Source organism: Ranitomeya imitator, chromosome 1, assembly GCF_032444005.1.
Source record: "Ranitomeya imitator isolate aRanImi1 chromosome 1, aRanImi1.pri, whole genome shotgun sequence".
NCBI classification, from domain to species: Eukaryota; Metazoa; Chordata; class Amphibia; order Anura; family Dendrobatidae; genus Ranitomeya; species Ranitomeya imitator.
In genome coordinates, this window is record NC_091282.1 from 660165026 (window position 1) to 660172507 (window position 7482).

The following is a 7482-nucleotide window of genomic DNA, read 5'->3' on the forward strand; positions in this document are numbered from 1 at the left end:
GTGTGTATGAGGTAACTGGTGTGTGATGTGTGTATGAGGATAGTGTGTGATGTGTGTATGAGGAGAGTGTGTGTTGTGTGTATGAGGAGAGTGTGTGTGATGTGTGTATGATGATAGTGTGTGATGTGTGTAGGAGGAGAGTGTGTGATGTGTGTATGAGGAGAGTGTGTGTGATGTGTGTATGAGGAGAGTGTGTGATGTGTGTATGAGGAGAGTGTGTGTTGTGTGTATGAGAGTGTGTGTTGTGTGTGTGATGTGTGTATGAGGATAGTGTGTGATGTGTGTATGAGGATAGTGTGTGTGATGTGTGTATGAGGATAGTGTGTGATGTGTGTATGAGGAGAGTGTGTGATGTGTGTATGAGGAGAGTGTGTGTGATGTGTGTATGAGGAGAGTGTGTGATGTGTGTATGAGGATAGTGTGTGTTGTGTGTATGAGAGTGTGTGTTGTGTGTATGAGGAGAGTGTGTGTTGTGTGTATGAGGAGAGTGTGTGATGTGTGTATGAGGATAGTGTGTGATGTGTGTATGAGGAGAGTGTGTGTTGTGTGTATGAGGAGAGTGTGTGATGTGTGTATGAGGAGAGTGTGTGTGATGTGTGTATGAGGAGAGTGTGTGTGATGTGTGTATGAGGATAGTGTGTGATGTGTGTATGAGGAGAGTGTGTGATGTGTGTATGAGGTAACTGGTGTGTGATGTGTGTATGAGGATAGTGTGTGTGATGTGTGTATGAGGATAGTGTGTGTGATGTGTGTATGAGGATAGTGTGTGATGTGTGTATGAGGAGAGTGTGTGATGTGTGTATGAGGAGAGTGTGTGTGATGTGTGTATGAGGAGAGTGTGTGATGTGTGTATGAGGATAGTGTGTGTTGTGTGTATGAGAGTGTGTGTTGTGTGTATGAGGAGAGTGTGTGTTGTGTGTATGAGGAGAGTGTGTGTGATGTGTGTATGAGGATAGTGTGTGATGTGTGTATGAGGAGAGTGTGTGTTGTGTGTATGAGGAGAGTGTGTGATGTGTGTATGAGGAGAGTGTGTGTGATGTGTGTATGAGGAGAGTGTGTGTGATGTGTGTATGAGGATAGTGTGTGATGTGTGTATGAGGAGAGTGTGTGATGTGTGTATGAGGTAACTGGTGTGTGATGTGTGTATGAGGATAGTGTGTGATGTGTGTATGAGGAGAGTGTGTGTTGTGTGTATGAGGAGAGTGTGTGATGTGTGTATGAGGAGAGTGTGTGTGATGTGTGTATGAGGATAGTGTGTGATGTGTGTATGAGGAGAGTGTGTGATGTGTGTATGAGGAGAGTGTGTGTGATGTGTGTATGAGGAGAGTGTGTGTGATGTGTGTATGAGGATAGTGTGTAATGTGTGTATGAGGAGAGTGTGTGATGTGTGTATGAGGAGAGTGTGTGTTGTGTGTATGAGGAGAGTGTGTGTGATGTGTGTATGAGGATAGTGTGTGATGTGTGTATGAAGAGAGTGTGTGATGTGTGTATGAGGAGAGTGTGTGTTGTGTGTATGAGGAGAGTGTGTGTGATGTGTGTATGAGGATAGTGTGTGATGTGTGTATGAGGAGAGTGTGTGATGTGTGTATGAGGTAACTGGTGTGTGATGTGTGTATGAGGATAGTGTGTGATGTGTGTATGAGGAGAGTGTGTGTTGTGTGTATGAGGAGAGTGTGTGATGTCTGTATGAGGAGAGTGTGTGTGATGTGTGTATGAGGATAGTGTGTGATGTGTGTATGAGGAGAGTGTGTGATGTGTGTATGAGGAGAGTGTGTGTGATGTGTGTATGAGGAGAGTGTGTGTGATGTGTGTATGAGGATAGTGTGTGATGTGTGTATGAGGATAGTGTGTGATGTGTGTATGAGGAGAGTGTGTGTTGTGTGTATGAGGAGAGTGTGTGTGATGTGTGTATGAGGAGAGTGTGTGTGATGTGTGTATGAGGATAGTGTGTGATGTGTGTATGAGTAGAGTGTGTGATGTGTGTATGAGGTAACTGGTGTGTGATGTGTGTATGAGATAACGCATGTGTGTGAGCTGCGTGCGTGTGTGTGTGAGCTGCGTGCGCGTGTGTGTGAGCTGCGTGCGCGTGTGTGTGAGCTGCGTGCATATGTATGTGTGTGTGTGTGTGAGAGCTACGTGCCTGTGTGTGTGAGAGCTGCGTGCGTGTGTGTGAGAGCTGCGTGCGTGTGTGTGAGAGCTGCGTGCGTGTGTGTGAGAGCTGCGTGCATGTATGTGTGAGGGCTGCATGTGTGTGTGAGAGATGCGTGCATGTGTGTGTGAGAGCTGCGTGCGTGTGTGTGTGAGCTGCATGTGTGTGTCATTATACAGTGGGCTTGTGCGTGTGCCTGTCATTATACATTGGGGCTGTACGTGTGTGTCATTATACAGTGGGGCTGTGTGGGTATGTCATTATACAGTGGGGCTGTGCGTGTGTGTATCATTATACAGTGGGGCTGTGGGTGTGTGTCATTATACAGTGGGGCTGTGCATGTGCCTGTCATTATACAGTGGGGCTGTGTGTGTGTCATTATACAGTGGGGCTGTGCGTGTGTGTGTGTGTCATTATACAGTGGGGCTGTGAGTGTGCCTGTCATTATACAGTGGGGCTGTGCGTGTGCCTGTCATTATACAGTGGGGCTGTGCATGTGCCTGTCATTATACAGTGGGGCTGTGCGTGCGTGTGTGTCATTATACAGTGGGGCTGTGTGTGTCATTATACAGTGGGGCTGTGTGTGTGTCATTATATAGTGGGGCTGTGCATGTGTGTCATTATACAGTGGGGCTGTGCATGAGTGTGTGTCATTATACAGTGGGGCTGTGTGTGTCATTATACAGTGGGGCTGTGTGTGTGTCATTATACAGTGGGGCTGTGTGTGTGTCATTATACAGTGGGGCTGTGTGTGTGTCATTATACAGTGGGACTGTGCGTGTGTCTGTCATTATACAGTGGGGCTGTGCGTGTGTGTGTGTGTCATTGGTGCATTCACTCTGTAATTCTTTGGACTGCAGACTTGTGCTTCTCACATTGCTGGCAGTGCTGTGGTCATTTGGCGGGTGTGTGGCTGTAAGTTTGTGATTTGCATACATGCGGTCACATGCCGACTAGACTTGCATGGCCTAATGCAACTGTATTGAACAAGGCCAAAAACAGTCTAGTCGAAATGTGGCTGGGAATATATATATCGCATGCTTGCAGTCACAAGACCACCTGTTGCCGTCACCAGAGAATCTTCACAGCGCACGATATGAGGATTCACACATAGTGTCTGTAGACATGTAGCATAAGATCCGACAACCCCTTTAAGGATGAGCCGCTACTCATGGGCCACTGCTGTGTGCTTGCCCCCCAGTCCAAAATTTGCCAGTCAGCCCCTGGGCACAGTGGTGGCATTATTATATGGGACAGTAAGAGGAGCCGTTATTGTACCACACAGCAGGTGCAGTAATATGGACACTTACAGCAGCAGCGCTCAGAATTGTGGTATCAGCAGGATGAGGAGTTTGTGCAGGTTAGGGATAGATGGGGACGGTGCCAGAAATGTGAGAATTCAGATGTGTCTCTGTGCTGTAATCTCTGCAGCTTAGTCCTGGCTGGAGATGTCGGTCTGGGCCAGAAAGAACATCAGCCGTAAGTCACCATCTATAACTGCGCTGTGATCTCTTACATGTTCTGCAGCACTGATATCTACCACTATATGTCACCATATGGCGGTAATATCAGTGTGCCACCATAGTTGTAAGCAGGGTTACAAGTTAGGGGCCCACTCTGATGTTTTTTCCCCTCCTGCAGGCTGATCTCCTGGCCATGGTTGCTTCTTGGTTGATATAAACGTTCCCAATGAGGCTGATGAGATGGTCCATCAACCCATATCCTTCATGGTATTCCAAAGTGTCTGGTGATCAACAAATGCGAAGACTTCGCTGTAATCGATGAATAAAAGCTAGACCTCCTTTGCCCTTTTCCATTATTCAGCTAATGTTAGGCATCACATCTCTCCTGAATCAAGCCTCTTCCTCTGGCAGCTCTTGGTCAAACTAAGGCTGTAACTGTAATTAAGATGTTTTATATCATACTTTATTATGGCTCTATCTTTTATTATATTCTTCTACTACATCAGCTTATTACATTGTGACTTATATTGTTACACCTTTTCATTACTTACCGTAATTTCATGTCATATTTTATATCGTTATGCCAAGATCATTTGTGTAAAGTAGATCTAAATGAGTTTAGGATATTTTACATTGTGTTATTACGTTTTTATTGTCCATTGCTTTGTTACATCAGATTGCAGAGACGCTTTTGTTCCCTTCAGGATTCTTTACAGTCATGGAGGTGACACCTTGCAGCGAATCTGCTCTGTTCCAGATTCAGTCAGTTCCAGACACGGACATGATTTCTTAGAACGAGTAATGAAATATTCGCCCCTCCCAGCGCTCTCTGCAGCTTTTTAAGTGCTTTGCTTTTTAGCCATTATTCATTATATATGCTGATATAATGGTTGATGCTGATTTCCCAAAACACAAAGTATGAATAAGATAACAGATACTTACATCCACAAAATCTGCAAAATAATAGTAATACCGCCATATAGTGGTGGTGGTAATAATACTACAATACTAAGACTACCATTTCTATATCTATATATATAATCGTCTAAGGGGAACTTCCGTCTGTTTGTCTGCCTGTCACGGAAAGCCCGTGTCGCTGATTGGTCGCCCCCTCCTACTCTCTGTCAGTGCCCCCTCCAGTCAGCGCTCACACAGGGTTAATGGCTGCGTTACACCGCATTATGCTGCGGTGTAACGCAGTCCGTTAACGCTGATATTATCCCTGTGTGACCAACTTTTTACTATTGATGCTGCCTATGCAGCATCAATAGTAAAAAGAGCTAATGTTAAAAATAATTTCCCGCTCCTCGCGACGCTCCGGGCCAGGCATTGCGGTCTCGCGAGATGATGATGTAGAGGTCTCGCGAGACCACTATGTCATCATCTCGCGAGACCGCAATGCATTCTTGGGACCGGAGCGTCGCGAGGAGCATTGCTAAGGCTACGTTCACATTAGCGTCATGCGACGCAGCGTCGCCGACGCAACGCACGACGCATCGGAAACGCACGCAAAAACGCACCTTTTTTGACGCAAGCGTCGGACGGATGCATCGTAAAACGCAGCGTTTTTGGTGCGTTTTTGTTGCGTTTTTACAAAAAACGCAGCGTTTTACGACGCATGCGTTGTCAAACACTGATTAGATCTTTACACACAATTTAGTGTCTAGACACTAGATAACACCACCAATGAATAGAAGAGGGTGGGTCTAGTGTCTAGACAATCGATAATGCCACCAATGGGTAAATGGGGGTGGGTATTAATGTAATAGTGGTATATATACCCCGGCATAGATTATTTCCAACCATAGAGCATCAAGATGGATTGTTCCATGGAGAGTATCTACCTCAATTTTCAGCTGGAATTAGCCCTTGCTATTGCTTATGCTATTGCCTGTCATGAACAGAGGAAAAGAGACAAACTACGGAGAAGGAGTCGTCGGCGTTTTTGGCTACACCCTATAGTGGAAGTCCGAGAGAGTCGTGGAGCCTACCATTGTCTGGCGAATTAAATGAGAACCAGGACAAATACTTTGAATACACCAGGATGTCAAAAGACAGCTTCCGATATCTGCTGCGTCTGGTGAAAGGAACCATTTCCAGGCAGGACACGCAGCTCCGTAAATTGATTTCCCCTGAGGAACGTCTGCTGGTGACTCTACGGTACGTAATGGAATGTGAAGGATTTATATGTTCTTGCCATTTTTTAAAGTAACGTGTTTTTGTTTTGTGGGGTGGGGGGATTGTTATTAAAAATGAAAAATTCTTTCATAACAATTTTATTAATTATATTTATTTATTTTTCTTCTTGTCAGTTTCCTGGCTACCGGAGAGACATTGAGATCACTGCATTTCCAGTTTCGGATTGGAGTCTCAACACTGTCGGGTATTATTGCCGACACTTGCCGCGCATTGTGGGACAACCTCCGGGAGGAATTTTTACCCATCCCTACAAGAGAAATATGGCTTGCCAACGCCCAAAAATTTGAACAAGTGTGTTCTTTCCCTAACTGTATTGGAGCCGTGGATGGGAAGCACATTAGGATTACCAAGCCTTCAAGAAGTGGATCTCTTTTTTTTAATTATAAAAAATACTTTTCCACCGTGCTGATGGCAATTGCAGGTGCGGACTGCAGGTTTCTCGCTGTGGACATTGGAGCGTTTGGTCGTGCAAATGATTCACGGACATTTAAGGAGTCTGATATGGGCCGAAGATTGTACAATAACAATTTTAATTTCCCCCATCCACGACCTCTTCCCAACACCGACGGCCCAGCTCTGCCATTTGTTGTTGTTGGTGATGAGGCTTTTCAAATGAGTGGCAACCTACTTAAACCTTACTCAAGTCGTGGGTTGGACCGCACCAAAACTATATTTAATTATAGACTGTCCAGGGCCAGAAGAACTGTGGAGTGCGCCTTTGGCATCCTGGTCTCCAAATGGCGTATCTTAGGATCCGCCATAAATTTGAAAATTGAGACAGTGAATGAGGTGGTGAAGGCGTGTGTGGTTCTCCACAATTTTATTATTGATAAAGAGAGAGTCAACGTGGAACTCGATGAACCCATACAAAATCCATTGCCTGATTATCAAGCTCATCCTCTGCGGACAACTGTGGAGATTGCTCATATGAGGGACCAATTTGCTGCATACTTTGTTTCTGATGTTGGCCGTGTTTCATGGCAAGATCAAATGGTTTAATTCTTCGTGTTATTATGATGTCATGTAAACACTGTGGAGTCCATGTCATTTAACCATACTATGTATGGTTATTGTTAAAATGTCCCCTGATTGTATAATGCGTTGTGTTTTGAAATAAAGTTCTTGTGCCTTTCCGTTTTCACCAAACAAATCTCCCATACGTTTTTCCATAGTAATAGAATTGTAAAATCCAATTTTATTGAAAGTAATGTGTGTCACACAAAATTTGTGTGTTCCATAGTTTTGACGTATAATTACATAATCGGCTCCCACCTTGTCAACCATTTTTAATCCTGCAGACTATTTGCATATGGAACCAGGCTAGACAAGGAGGGAGACGATCATGTTTGCAAAACTCTACAGAGTTAACACTATTGTACTCAGGATGATAGAATTTGTCCAGAGTCAAATAGTGGCGACACTGTGAACATTGCTTCCACCTCACCTGACCAATATTCTTAAGGTACATTAATAAAACTATTACCCAACGATACCGACCAGTGATACGACTGGACCGAGATCGTTGTTTAGTTGTCGCGTGGTTGCTGGAGAGCTGTCACACAGACAGCTCTTCAGCGACCAAAAAAGAGCAAGTCCCGTGTAATCTGGGTAATGTTATGAAGCGCTTTGCCACACTCACGATGTTTACCATTGTAAATGTAATTTTAAAAA